The 16,045-nt window shown below is 38.5% G+C and overlaps 1 protein-coding gene across 4 annotated transcripts in view; it reads left to right on the forward strand.

Annotated features, from left to right (window-relative positions):
• The window catches only part of LOC132391872 (protein FAM53A-like), a 96,357-nt gene that overhangs the window by 54,369 nt on the left and 25,943 nt on the right, over positions 1–16,045 (forward strand). The window lies entirely within an intron of this gene.

Below are 16,045 nucleotides of genomic sequence, written 5' to 3' on the forward strand. Positions count from 1 at the left end.
AAGATATCCCTATATACCAAAGATTTAGCGTTAATGAGCTGCCAGATTTTGTTTTGATGTTACTGAGAATGTCTGAAGGACAAAAGTTTGTTGTAAAAAAAATTTGCAAAAAAAAAGTTCCCCAAATATAAATGACGAGGTTGCATTAACTTGTAATTCCATTGTGTACGTATAGCTGTACTGGGCGTTAGTGGCTTTGCAGCAATACTTGGGTGAAAGTAGGATATTGATCTGATAAAAGACAATGTTCAAAATACATTTATTATTAAAGTATGTATACTGTATACAACCTTGAGATTTGTCCTCCTACAGACTGCCGCAATACAAAGAAACCCAGTAGAGCCCATTAAACAATCAAATACCCAATGTGCAAAAAAAGAACAAATCATGCAAACAAAAAGTACGCAAATAACATTCAGAACTAAAGTGAGGAATGTGTATCAAGATTTGCACCTTATCTGATTTATCAGAGAGCTCCCTCGACATTGTTAATTAGTTCTTTGCAGTTATGGTTAAAAGAAAGGAGGATACTTCTGAAAGAATTGTTACAAGCTTCCGTAGGGGTTTCCAATTTGAGGCCTCAACATCTCCTCTGCACCTTAAACCTGCGTCCACTTGTGGCAACCATTTCAGCCCTGGGGAAAAACCCTCTGACTATCCACATTATCAATGCCTCTTATACACCTTATATCATCTTGTACACCTCTATCAAGTCACCTCTCATCCTCTGTCACTCAAAGGAGAAGAGGCTGACTTCTCAGAAAGCATGCTCCCAAATCTAGGCAACATCCTTGTAAATCTCCTCTGCACCCTTTCCATATCCTTCCTGTAGTGAGGCAACCAGAACTGAGCACAGTACTCCAAGTGGGGTCTGACCAGGGACCCATATAGCAGCAACATTACCTCTTGGCTCCTAAATTCAATTCCATGATTGATGAAGCTCAATACACCGTATGCCTTCTGAACCACAGAGTCAACCTGCGCAGCTGCTTTGAGTGTCCAGTGGACTTGGACTCCAAGATCCCTCTGATCCTCTACACTGCCAAGAGTCTTACCATTAATACTATATTCTGCCATCATATTTGACCTTCCAAAATGAACCATTTCACACCTATCTGGGTCGAACTCCATCTGCCACTTCTCAGCCCAGTTTTGCATCCTATCAATGTCCCTCTGTAACTTCTGACAGCACTCCACACTATCCACAACACCTCCAACCTTTGTGTCATCAGCAAACCCATCCCTCCATTTCCTCATCCAGGTTATTTATAAAAATCACGAAGGGGTAAGGGTCCCAGATCAGATCCCTGAGGCACACCACTGGTCACCGACCATGCAGAAAATGACCCGTTTACAAACAAAAACTACTCTTGGAAGAGTGCAGATCCCACTTTTGTGCAGCACCCACAATAACTGGAGGAACTTGGCAAGTTAGGGAGCATCAATTGATGGAAATAAGCAGTTGACATTTTAGCTGAGTCCCTTCAGGATCCCATTGATATGGAGTCTGGTGGGCGGACATTGACCATTTGACTTGTCTGTTTTTGTCAGGTTTTGAATATTGCTGCTGAATAGATGCAAATATTGCATTGCATTCCTGACACTGAATGGGTCAGGCAGAGTTGCTTGTTGCTGAGTACCAAGTGACTGGTTCGTGTTGCTGATTTGTGTTGTGGTTAAGATCCCAGTCAGTCAGTATTGTCTAAAATGTGTTTATGCTGAGGGATATATGTTTCTGCCTCAAGCTGCAGGCATTAAAACCATGAACTGTTGAATGTAAACTGTCAGTAACCTGTTTAACTTCCAGCTCTCCTGTGCTGATGTAGGAGTTGATAGGATACAGATGAGTAAGAGAAATGTAAAGAAATTGTGTATTCTGGTAAATATGTGTTCCTGTCACTCAGCCACTTTCACTATACACCCAAGTACAAATTGTGGCATTGCAATACTAAAGCACTTAACTCCTCAGATGAATAGTTCATGTACAACACAGATGTCTAATAAACTTCAGTTTCCTTGGAGTTTTAAAAATAGACAATTAGGTAATTAAAGTCACCACACATTAACAAAGTGAAGAAGGCTTATTGTGTGAAATAACTGAAAAATAATTGATAATAGATTGACATTACCACAGGCAATGTACAACTGGTGAAGACTAACCTTGTTTTGAGACTTGGCATGCTTCTCAATATGCTGCATTAAGATGGTTTGCTTTTGAGCATAACCAGGATTGAGAAACAAGGGGTGGGTGTGCCAACCTGGAAACGTACGGATATTTTTAATGCAATATTAAATAGTCCACATTTTTAAATTTCTGTTGTACATACTTTGCATCTTTTGGAATTAAAGTGGTCAGCTGTATTGACAGCAGGTAGAAGTTTGATTTTAAATTATGCCTATAGAAAATGCAACTGTACTATTTCTTGACTTTGTGGCCTCTAATTATTTGCAATTTTCTGAGAGGATAAGAAATTGTTCAATTATTTGTGAGAAATTGGTATGAGTGGGTTGAGAGCATTAACGTGTGCACAATGAATGTCTGCAGGATGTTCAGCAGGCAGGTTCATAACATCAGTTTGTGCAATGCTGTTTTACCAGTGCAAGAACCCTTTTGTCAACGTCTATCTTAATATTGCTGCACACTCATTTAGCAACAGGAAGGGCTATGCCACCAGTGGTACTTTAAAGGATCAGTAGCAAAGGCCAAGTTAATTTAGTGGGTGATTACTTGAGTATCTGATGTTTGTATTTTCAGCTGCAAAGCACTGATCAATTCAGATATTTTCTGCACAGACTAATTATTTCAAGGCAAGGATACATCAGGCATTAATACAATTTAGAGACTGAGCTAAGGACATTCAGATCAGGGTAAGCTTCTGGGATGGGGGAGGTGAAGGCACTCAGCAGATCACATCAACCCAAGATGTTCAGTGCTTCCTGAAACTGGTCCTGCAACAGAACTTGAGAGGACTGCATGTCTTTAAAAGTATCCTCACTGAAAGCTGAAACCTCCAGACAGAATTGCAATGGAGGTGGGGTGGGTGGTGGGGGGTGTTGCAGGCAGTGTACTGGTGGTTGTCAGTGTGACTGGCAATTAACTTTAATTTGCCTGGCACTGCACAGACTAGAGCTTGCGATCTTTGTATTATCTCACCATTCGCCTGACCACAGCAGGGGAGGTTTATTATTAAATTTATTCCACAATGCCATGAGCAAATGGGCAGAGTGAGCAGAAAGTTCTGTGTCAGTTGTTGTTATGTAAGATGGTGCAGACTGTTGACTGTTAACCTGTTGGCATTGCACTGAATGCAGTAATGATAGGTCTTTTGGTGGGGGGTGGGGGGGCGGTTGGCATGTCCTTGGAGGATGACTTCAAGCAGATCTGATTCTTTCTTTCTTTTTCAATCTTTTTATTAAATTTCATATATAAAAAAAAACAACACAAAATAATGAATAGATTACAGATTCAATAAACTTGAGATTACATTAGTAATAGGATAATAATATCCTATTAAAACATCCATCAACAAAAGGTGCATAAATCAATCAAGTCTATGTAAATATATATGAAAAACAAAAATAATCGTCGAAAAAAGAAAAAAAAAAATTGAAATTATATATGAGAAAAAATATATAATGAAAAAAAATACTAAACTAACACTAACATGGGCAATAATAACACTTTATAAATATATAAAGGTGTCAAGAAAAGAACTCCAGAACTCCATACCTGAACAAGTATAAGTAGAGAAAAGGATCTGAAATAAGCCAAATTAATTCATATGAAAGTGTCGAATAAATGGTCCCCAGGTTTCTTCAAATTTAATTGAAGAATCAAAGATAGTGCTTCTGATTTTTTCCAAACTCAAATAAGAAATAGTTTGAGATCTGATTCTGTCTGGCAGTTGATGGTAGCTGCCCATGTATTTTCAGCAGATTGACAGGTAGAAAGATGAATTTTTTTTCTGAAATACCCTTCAATGTCATTTGTAGTTCATAATGTGACAGCAGTTTTAATACAAGTGTGTGACACTGCTTCACTTAAATCCTGGAAGTTGAACCAGTGTACAATGGAAAATGAAACATTAGACATCAGAAGTTTTCCTGCATTTGGATGTTGACTGCCATTTCCACAATAAAAAGGCTGAGCTCCAGCTTGAAACCAACATGCATGCTGTTAGGGCCAAACTTCCCTTTGCTTCCCGATGATACAGTCCACCAAGCATTGTCGTTACATATGACAGTTGAATATTTTCTGTAACCTGACCCATCAATGTTGAGTAGTCTGCAACAGAAGTTGTATGCAGTTTCTTGAATAATCTAACATCACCATTTTTGCTTTTTCACCATCTCTTCTGTGAAGCTTGGGAGATGCAGGTATAGCTGGATTCTTCAAACTTGCCCTTCTGCTACCTAGATTTGTAATTTATTTTCTCCTCCAAGAGAAAATGGTGAATGTCATGGAGTGTCACGCCATTGGTTGATCATGCATTGTTATGGTTGAACACTGGGCAATGTGTTTAAGTTGAGAAGTAAATGCATGGCCTACAATACTGCCAAGCATATCAGATGTATTTGGCAAGCTATGCAAATTGGTGAATTGATGTTGAAAAATGAAATTTGACCAGTGAGGCTCATGATCTGATTGTTGAGAAATGGCATTAGATGGTGTATTCATTACTTTGATTACTTGCATAAGCCTATAGAGCTTTCTGCTATCCTTGGTCTTGAACTAAGCTTCAACTACTTTCTTTTCCCCTTGCTCCTTGACAATATGCCTGGAGCTGTCCCACTGAGAACTGAGGGCTTACTTTATTTCTTTCAATCTCCGGAAAGCCATTGAGTAAAGCTCCTGAAAACATGGGAGCCCCCTTCTCTCTTAAAGGAGATTAGTTGGCACCAGGTCACCTGTTACCTTGCCGGCCTTGGCATCACACACTCATCCTCTCAAATAGATGTTGAATTCTTCCAGAACTTTGGATAATTTAAACTACAAACATTGCTTTTTTTAATTAAAAGATTTTTAAACATTGATTAGCCTTGTTGTTGCTGAGCATTTTAAATGAGCACTGTTGATTACAGCAATTTTGATGTACTGTGGCAATATGCCAAGAAACTTGTTGCTGTACTTAAAATTTTGTATGATTTAGGCTTCAGAGCAAGAGTATAGGCACAGGCCCTTTGCACTGACTAGGCTGGCAGTCATGCCTTCTCTACTCTCCCACCTCCCCACCGATCGTGTTAATTTTATGTCCAACTTCACTCACCTTGGATCCATTGTGACTTTTCTGGACCAGCCTATCATGAGAAATATTGTCAGATTCTTTATTCAGTCCATATAGATGGCATTCACTGCCCTACCCTAGTCTTCATTGCCTCTTCAAAAAAATAAATTAGCAGATTTGTGACTCATGACCTCCCCTTCAGAAAGCCATGCTGACTATCCCAAGTGAGTGAGGCCTCCGTCAGTCAGGGTTGACCATGGGTGTTGCACTCTAGCTGTCTTGGTACGCAAGCCTGGGCAGTACAACAGTACAACATGGAAAGCAAGCTGTTGCCCATGTAGCCAGCTCGCCCTCTCCATGCATCTGAAGCCAAGGGAACGGCAGAACCGAAAGGCAGAGATCGATACAACTTGGTATCAGCAGCGTTGCAGGAGTTGCCAGGTAGTGTTCAACTCAACACAGGACTGCCTTGGGGACTCTAGCTTCGGATTATTCCCCTCTGCGTTTACTCCCAAAGCCTTTCCCATGAGTGGGTATAACCGCAATGGTAGTTTGAGATCAGAGTTTTCCTTCTCCTAGATGAGCTGCCAACCATGGCTGATGAGTCCCATCTACCTGAAGTGACTAGTAACCTGCCTTTGCCCCTTCTGTCAGTAGAAATGGTTCTGCTGGGCTTGCTAGCTAAATCACATGTAAAGGCCAGGAGTTGAACTTGGTTGTCAGAGGCTATTTGAGGCACCTGCCATTGGGAGCATATCCCTTTTACTACCTCTGACTATAACTTGAAGGAGACAAAGAAGTGCATACTTTTCCAAATGTGAATAAATTTTGACCCTAAGAATCTTCAAAAATTTCTCTGCTTATGCATCTTGATGTTTTTCAAGATACCCATCGTATCCTCAATATTGACATGTCTTAGAATATCAATATACCTCGCCTTGTTTTAACTCATCCGTGGCAAACTCGGTGAATGAACACTGATGCAAGGTACTTATGCAGTACCTTGCTCACTTCTTCTACCTCTGGGCAGGAGTTCCCTCCTTTGTCGTTAAGTGCTCATACCCTTCCCCAGCTACCCTTTTTAATACATGTATAAAATGCCTTGTCGTAGATTTCATGACTCCTAATTCCATGTTTAAGTTCTTTCATGCTCTTTTATATTTTATAAGGACCTTCATTTTTCTTTTTGACTAAACTTACAATATCTCTTGCTGTTCTTATCTTTCACCCTCACAGGATCATGATAGTACTGAAGTCCAACTAGCCAGTCTTTAAATTTTTAGTTTAAAAGACTCCTGCATGGCAGATGTAGACTGATGTGCCACTCCACCCCCCCCCCCAATCATCTGCTCACACTCTATTCACCTCAGTTCCTGTGTAACTAATTCTGTTGTAATTACCCTTCCTCATCAAAATGTGCATATCCCTAGTCACATGGCCCTTGAACTGCAGCAAGATGGGCTTATAATAATCTGTGAAGCTCTGCAATCTATTGAATATGGTGTGAATATATAAATTGTTTTGAAATCCAGGTATTTTGAAAATAGGATGCTCTCCTGAATTTAGGGCAGAAATCTTGTTTAACCTGATATATAATTACTTTGTGGGAAGTTTGAGTGCAACTCTTGTCATATTACAGGTGTTAAAAATTAATCATTTTCTTAAAGACTTGTAAAACATTGCTTATGAAGGATCATCTTTCCTCTTCCTGTAGTGCATTGTATTTTCTGGAAACGTGTAAGCCAGGTGACATTTATTATTTTGGAATCTAGCCATGGACGTAAATAGATGTTTCATCTATACATAGGCATTAAAACTGATGGCGAATCTGACTCTGTTCATTGGTAAGTCTTACAGCAGTGATGACTGTAGGTAGAGGAACAGGAGCACAGGAACTTGGGTTAATATTTCCGCACCCTTACTGCAAACAAAATCGTCTAATTGTAGCTCCCAGGTCTCTGGCTGGATTTTGTAACTGAAAGCACATTGGGCATCTTAGAGCTGTTGTGCCTGCTTCAAGTGGTAGGTTTTCCTTTGACCTGACGTCTTCAAATGTTGGATCCCTAATAAGGCTCAGTGTACTGTTTACCAATTGATTAGAGTGCTGTTTGATAAATTCCTAATGTATCTGAGCAAATACATTAATGCTAACTTGAGAAATATCAGTTCTGAAAACCACCCTACACCCTTGGAGCCTGCCTGTGGCTGGACCACCAATGTTGCTCCTGATCACCTCTCTCCTCCATCCCCCCCCCCCCCCCCATGAGTATAGGTCACTCCAACGATAATGTGAGAGTTCCTAATTCCTATTCCTAAGAACAATTTCACTAAATCACAAAACCTGTCACTCAGTTTGCAAAAATTGTACTGGTAGGTTAATTAGGCTAATCTTAGTACAGCTCTTAATTTTGGAACTTTATTAGATCTTAGAATTTATCAGTACATTTCTGTTCTACAAATCTAAACTATGCCAGATCAAATTTTCAGTCTATACAATAATCCATTTTATACTTTGCCTCAGACAAGCAGTGGAGGGTAATAAAATTAAGAATCTTAAGGTTTTGCCACTTAAAATCCCGAAAGCTTGGGAACTTTTCTGTAGTACAAAGTATGATGAAAACTGGTTTCTAGGCAAAATAATTTAACCAGAAGAAAGGGAAGGAAGCAGAGGTAGGAAAAAAAATTGCAAAGGTACTGAGTGAAAATTGAAGGATGTAGAAATGCTAACTTTGTTTTTGAGGATGGGCAGAATGATAGCTTATGTTGTGTGATCCTCAAGCAAAAACAAAGGAAATGAAAGCTAGAAGTTGGCCAGATTTGGGAATGGCTTCTTTCCAACTGTGATAAGACTGCTGAACAGATCCTGACCCCGATCTGGGCCGTACCTTCCAAATATCCAGACCTCTCTCTCGGGTTTTTTTTGCACTACCTTACTTTCCCTTTTCTATTTTCAATTTATGATTTATAATTTGAATTTTTATTATATTATTGATTTATACTCCAGGGAGCACGAAGCGTGGAATCAAATATCGCTGTGATTGTACGCTCTATCAATTGTTTGGCAACAATAAAGTAGATAAATAATAATTTAGTTAATTATAGAATTACTTTGTGAGAAGTTCCTGGTGACAGTTGTACTAACCAATGGCTTGGATCAAACCCAAAGTAGGCTAAAATAATGCTTGGTTTCTGCAAACCGAGTTTCATAATCTGTTAAAGGTTGAAGAACTCTAGAACTGCAAATTGCTCTTGTGCCAATAGTGTAGCAACTGAATGAAAAATTGGTGCATGGAAGTCACACCTTTAAAGTCTGTGGTTAGTGCAATTTGATTTTCCTGTCGATTAAGTGTTGTCTGTGATGGTTTAGACCAATATGCCAAGCATTATGAATTTGTTGCTTTCAAAGATTCAAAGTACATTTATTGTCAAAATATGTGTAAAACCCGCAAGCAAGAACAAAACAAAGAAGCACCATGAAACCTGTTCAAAGAAAACATCAAGCACCCAGTGCATGAAAATAGAACAAATTGAACAGACAGCCAACTGTGAACAAATAACAATCATTACTCTTGAGGTCCAGGAGTATTCAGTTTCGTTCGGTTCAATGATTTGTCCTTAGCAGGCCGCAGAGCTGGTCTTCGCCAAAGCGCTGTAGTCTTCACCCATCGCCCCTATAAAACCACTCAAAAACAGCAAAAAAAAAACAAGTAACCAGAATCTATAAACACATGCAACATGAACCTCAGAGTCCCTCAAAATAAGTCCACAGCCACAAACATTGCTATTCAATCCTTGTAAAGTGAATCTTGGGACTCCTTCACTTTTCTCTGACAGCAGCTAGTGAGAATAAAGGAAGACTGGTCAAATGCAGACTTGCCTAATCTGTGTTCTGATTGGCTGTTTGTCTTGAACCTTAATCTTCCAAGCTGTCTTTATTCTCCATTCTGTAGCCTAAGTTGCAGCAGATTATGTTCACTTTTTTTAAAATTGACTTACATTATTTCACTTGCTCTTGCCTGTTTTTATTCCTTAGTTTTGTGGCATGTTAGCATAAAGCAATTTCCTGTAATGCCATTTATCTCTTCTCCTTTGATCAGATCTGCTTGGTTTACACCATAGCTCAATTACATGTTGAAGGATCTAATTTGTACAGTGGTTGTCCATTCAAATAAACTGAACATCCAGAGCTCTTTGGTGGGCAATGCTTTGAAGTACTTCATCTCCAAGAGGATTATATGATGTGGAATGTGATTTTGAAAATATTTCTATAAAAAATTGTACCTTCCCAAAAAATGCAGCAACCTCATAGGGTTACAATTATGCCAGGAAGTAGATGAAAATATACCAAGGGTCTTTTAGCTAGTAAAACCGGACTTTTACTGCATTCTTAGTAAGCGCAGCATTGTTTTCTTTGCATGCATATCTGCACTATGAATTGATGTATTTGTAAAGATGATATTTTTTAAGTCTCCAGTTATCTCAAAGCCTCAGTTGCTGATGGTTCTGTTTAGCTTGCTGTTACCAAATGCCAACTCAAATCACAATAACAGTTCCAGTTGTGTTTTTTGTGGCTTTCCACCTGTATTATGGATATTTTGCAATATGCATTTTCTTCGTCGCACCCCCCCGGGAAGTTATGATGCTTTACTTCCTCTTGTTGCCCTTACGCTTATGCATAAGTGTTTTAAAAAATTGGTTTTGAGTCCTGACAACACAGATTGGAGTTCTTGTATTTTCACCCTCAGGCAATCCTAGCATTTCGGGTTACAGAAATATATCCTTCCACAAATTGTTGCTCAAAATTTTGAGATGTGGAGTAAAATTTGCTCTCTATGACATTCAAATAAAAAAAAATGAACATTTTCTTTCAACTTGATTCTTAGTGTGTATGTAGATGACCCTGTTCAAGTTGGAGAAAGGGGTAATCTTGGAATTTAAAGACCAGTAGTAATAATAATGGTAGGGAAGTTATTGGAGAGGTACTTTTTCATAGGTGTTATGAGTATTCAGAAAAATGTGGAGAAAGTTTAATATCAGATCCTTTTTAAAACTTTCTTCTCTCATCCTTAATTTTGGACAACTCTACTCTGGGGAAAAGACTGTTACCTTAATCACAAGAGATTCTGCTAATGTTGGAAATCTTGGGACCACCCACTCGCTTTCCCTTCTACCTGGTCTCACCTGTCACCTACCAGCTTGTACTCTTTACTTCCCACCCACCTTAATCTGGCTTCCTTCCTTTCCTGTCCAGATGAAGGGTCTCAGCCTGAAACAATAGCTGTTTATACCCCTCCATAGATGCTGCCTGACTTGCTGAGTTCCTCCATCATTGTGTTGCCATTGACCTTATAATTTTAAAGATTTCCTTAATATCATCCATTATTCTCCTACATTCTGAGGTATAGACCTAGACCGGCCAACCTGTCCCTGTAACCTGGACCTATAGTCTTGGCAACATCTTCAGTAATCTTCACTCTTTCCAGTTTAGCCGCAGATGACCAAAACTATACACACAACTCCAAATGTGGCCTCAACAACAACTTGTAAAACTGCAACAGAAAATGCAACTCTTATTCTCATTGCCCTGAATGAAGTGTGCTAAGTGCTGCCTTTACCACCCTGTCTACCTGAGAAACCACTCTCAGCAAAATTATGAACTTGACAGTTGGAGAAAGCTATTTTCAATTCGTAATTTTTAACCCCATTTTGCATTAAATCCTAATGGTATCATCTCTACCATTTGTAAAGACATCTACTTATAGAGAAAGCAATGCCAGAATGATCAGAGAGGCTCCTGGGATAATGTTTCTACATTAAAAACACGGATATGTAAGTTACTAAAGATTAACTTAAAATCTGTATGTGGTGTTAGTCCTTGGAGTGGTGTTCAGCAAAGATTGTCAAGACCAGTTTAAAAAGGCAGCATAAAACGGTCAGAAAAGTTTCTGGAAAAGCATGCAGACTTTGGCAAATTTTCATCTAGATTTTGAAGAAAGTGGGGAAGACTAGTGTTTGAAGTAGTTATGCCCAGCCTTTTTAAAAAGTACTCTCAATGCTTAATGCAGTTTCACAAGTAACAATCCATTTCAGGTCTACAAACAGCTGCCTGCATCAGATATTTACTGCTGTCTCCATAGATACAGAGAGTGTACACTCCAGAGATTCAGATAATGAATACAGAGTTGCTAAGTATATGGCACAGCTGAATGTGTATTTGGGCAAATACTGTAGAATTCCTGAATTTTAAATAAGAAAACAAACTTTCATCATTATTGTATATTTGTTTTGCTCTTTGGTGCATTGTTTTAACTTCCCGACCTGCTTCCTATGAAAGCCCAATTCCCTCTATCTCCCGTGCTTGGGTTTTCCATTGATTTGTCCATGTGGAGCAAAATCTTGGTCTTGATGAAGGGCCTCTGCCCCAAACATTGACTGTTCACTCTTCATTCGATAGTCCTGACCTGCTGAATTTCTTCAGCATTTTGTGTGTGTTGCTTTGGATTTCCAGCAACTGCAGATTTTGGCATGTTTGTGAAAATCTTGGGCTTTTTCATGTTACGTGCTTGTACATGTATTGCTATATTGGATTATTCTTGTTTGCTCTTTGTAACAAAATGGCACAATTCATTTAATGCTTAGATATCATCCAGTTGCAATCAGTGTGTCATTATACAACTGAGAATTTTCTTATTTGAGATATCTGTAGCTTTAAAAGCACCCAAACTTTCAGATGTACTTGTTTTTCAATTGAAGTTAGTGAAACAGTTTTACCATGTCCTGTGTGCTTTGTATTGCTGTCACCTTTAATTGTGTAAATGAAGATGTGAAATGATATGTGTATGTACCGGTTACTTTCTTTCAGCCAAAATTCATTGATGTGAAACTTCACACTTTTGCCAAATTCCTCTTGAGCCCCTAGATGGCATACATGATGTTAGTAATTTATTACACACCACGTCACATCTTTGCATGATGTTTCTTCTACTAATTTGTTTAAAAAATATAATAAAAGTGCTTAATTGCTGTTTAAACAAAAGTCAATGCATTAAGCCATAGACTGAAGTATTTTCCAGCTGATCTATCGTTTATGCTGAGTTTAGTAAGAGTAGCCAAGGGCAGTGACAGGATACTGCTAAAATTAGTACTTTTTTGAGCAATGGAAAGTACGTTTAAAATGTTAAGGCTGTGATATAGGGCCTCATCAAATTGACAGATGAATCTTTGTACTGATCAGAAATTAACCCAATATGATCCACATATGGCTGCATAGTAGGAACAAAACCATATGAGATAGATGGACGAGTTGTCTTTCATGTAATGTTTGGCAGTCAGCCACATCTCACAGCCTGAATCTCATTCAAATTGACAATGCACATGTCATTGCAGCAGCCTGCTGCTGGAGTAAATGGCCTTGAGTTTGCTTCAGCAATCAAATGTAGAAAGTATATTCAGACTAATGCAGCTAGACTTAAATTGTAGACATGAATTTGATTATATTGGGATTTGAGTTTTAGATATTCTGTGTTGAAATTCATGAGTGGTATCTTGTAGAATGGAAATAGTCAAGTCGTAACAATAGTAGTTAATGCTCTGGATTGGCTTTCAGTAAACTGGCTTACTTTATAACAAATTCACTTCCCTACCCAATCCCCATATCTTCACTTTTTGTTCGACCACCACACTATTTTTCACTCATACCTCCACCCAGTTCCTGTGAAACAACTTAACCTGTGTGAGGCAATATAGATCCAGATCAATCAATGTACCCCTTAGCCTTGGTGAGATTAAAAAAAAGTTGATGAAATTTCATGGTCTCATATCAGATTCATATATGTACTTATAACTGCCCCACCTATCTCGACATAATGTTAAGTAAGTCAGCATCCACTGCACCAGCTGCAGTGTATTTCAGGGACTTGCTGCTCAGCAGAAATGAGAGTTCCTAAAAAGGTCCATTCTTGAAAAGCTTAAGTTCTTTCAGCTAAGTGTAGCTTTTCTTGGATCTTATCTGCCCACTAAGGTGGGTGGGATCTGAGCCAAAAGTGGGCACTGTACTCCTAAAGTTGTTTCGTTGGTTTGTACAGTATTAACAGTATCTCCTTAGAATACTTGTCATGGTAACTGGGAAGCAATTTGATGTGTGAAGATATATTTACCCATGTTGCTTGGCTTTTTTTGAGTTGGCCAAAAAAAAACTAGCATTGATATTTTTAGATTGGACTATAAGCCATTTACTGAATACTCGGCCCTTAATACTCAATTTACTCTCTGAAGTAGAAGTATGTCAATGTGTATAATTTTGCACTGTTTAATTAAAAAAACTTAAAACTCATAGTTAATGAAACTTTAAATTCAATGCCTCGTGTTCCAATAGCAGCAACTTATAGGTAATTTAAAATAATATAACATGTTTAAATAAATTGAAATCGTACCCTCTGCTAAATGCTACTTTTTAAAATAGTGCAGTTCTAAGTTAAATAAAAGTACAACTAAAAGTTACCATTTTGAGGAATTTGAGAATTATGAGTGCAAATTAGTTATCCTGTTCATTTGGCAAGCAGCACAGTTTCAGTTACTCTGAAGGAGAATGGATATTTATTGAGAAATTCTAAAGCAGCCTGTTTGTTCACTTACAGGTTTTTTGACATAATATCCTTGCTACTTAAGAAATGACTGGCAATTGGTTCAGTATATTATTGAACCAGCTTCCCCTGCGCCAACATAATTTTATTCCTGTGACTAAGTGCACAATATTTTTTTTTAAATCACTTGGTTCCACTTTTCAAAACACTGTGCGCTTAGTCAAATCCATCCATTGCTTATTTATCTTTGCATATGCACATGTACCGCACAGCTGTGATGAACCTTTTTTTCTGATGGTTCAGGTGTACCATACAGATTATTTGGTTGTTTTGAGCTATGGTGGTGTATTGATCAGACCCCAGCTGCTAAACCAGCTTTTGCTGCGTTCAAGTAGGTCTGTTCCCCAAAGAGATTGATGAGGAAAAGGTTCTCTCTGAGTAACCTTTTTCTGAGTGATTTCTGAGTAACCTATCATGTGTCATAAAGGCAAGAAGGATGTGTCATTTTTTTAAAGATATTTTGAAAAATATTGGTTAACTTTAGGTGTTGTGAATATCTTCTGCATCAAGATTTCATTAAGTTATAATCAAACAGAACTGCAGTTTGTGGTCATAAAAAAACCATGTTCATAGCTAGAGAACAATTAAAAAACACACTATCTTCCTGTCTGTCTTGAAAATGTTCATTGATGGTTAGTCATCTGTTAGTCTCATACTTAAGTTTCTCGAAAAACTTGTTACCTTGTATGGATCAACAAGTGATTTTATTATTGGTCTGTTCTCCCTTCACCCTTCTCTGTCCTCTCCAAGAAATTTTAGTGAATTTATTTAAACCCTGACTACATTGTCTTCTCTATACTTAAAGAGCAAACACCATTGTTTTACGTGGTAGATGGGCATCAGTTGTGTTGCTATTTGTTAAGCCAATGTGAACAGTGCAATATTCAATCAATATCAGATTAATGCTGTCAAGGCCTCATTGGTGTGTTTCAACTTTCATACTGGTACATTTGTGCTAGTTGGTGTATAGTGATGAACAGGTAAGGAATGCTAATAACATGTTTGCCTATCACACTCTCAGCTGGGCACACGATCAAACTACAATTCATCGATCTTTGTTAACCTGTTCATCATAGAATTCCAGGTGGGAGTAGGTTTTGTCTTTTGTGGAGGTGCTCATCACAGTCCCCCTTAAGTTTTGCTGTTGAAAACTAAAGAAGGATCTCTGCCTGAAAGATTGACTGTATTTCTGTCCATAGTTGTTGCCTAATCTGAGTCCTCCAGCATGTGTTTGTTGCTTTGCACTTCCAGCTTCTGAGGAAGTTCTCGTGCTTGTCTTTGGAGAGTGTCAGGATCAAGGATTTTCATTTGTGCCTACACCCCACTAGCATGCTCTTAGGAGTTTTTATTTCTGCCTGTGGGTTTGCACATGTAGCACTTTAATCACCTCTTCTGTATCCCTTTCTGGCCACCCTTCAAATGATCAGATCCGCTATGGGTGTTCCTCAGTTGGTGAGTGGTGTTCATGGTAAGTTTTCACAGCAAATTCCTGAAAGACATCTCCATGCTTTTTCTGAAAGAAAAACTCCCCCCTCTTCTGCATTCACGTCTTCTAGCATGCACACTCTGTCTTCATTCATACAAGTCTTCATCTGGATAACAGAACTTCTTAAACTTAAATGCTTGCTCATCATATATACTGGTCATATATATTCAAGGTGGGGGGGGGGATTTAAGGGAGATTTGCGAGGCAGGTGGGATTTAGATTGGTAGGTGCTTGGTACATGTTGCCAGGAGAAGTGGTAGAAGCAGATGCTGTAGCAATGTTTAAGAACGTTTCAAAGTAAATTTATTATCAAAGTATGTTGGTGTCACCATATTCTACCCTGATGTCTTTTCTTGCAGGCATTCGCAGTAGAACAAAGAAATAAAATAGAATCAAATACTACAAAGTCTGGCGAGCATACACTGCAAAAGAAAACAAATTGCAAACACAAGTTGATTAATAATTAGATATGTATTAAATAATACTGAGAACATGAGTTGTAGTGTCCATGCAAGTGAGTCCATAGGTTGTGTTCAGTGTTGAGGTAACTGATGTTAGCCGCACTGATTCAAGAGTCTGGTTATAGGGTAATGGCTGTTGCTGTACCTGGTGGTGTGGAACCTAAGGTTCCTGTACTCTTCCCTAATGGCAACAGCAAGAAGAGCTCATGGCTTGTATGGTGGTTTTGGATG

Source organism: Hypanus sabinus, chromosome 3 (assembly GCF_030144855.1).
Source record: "Hypanus sabinus isolate sHypSab1 chromosome 3, sHypSab1.hap1, whole genome shotgun sequence".
Classification (NCBI taxonomy): domain Eukaryota; kingdom Metazoa; phylum Chordata; class Chondrichthyes; order Myliobatiformes; family Dasyatidae; genus Hypanus; species Hypanus sabinus.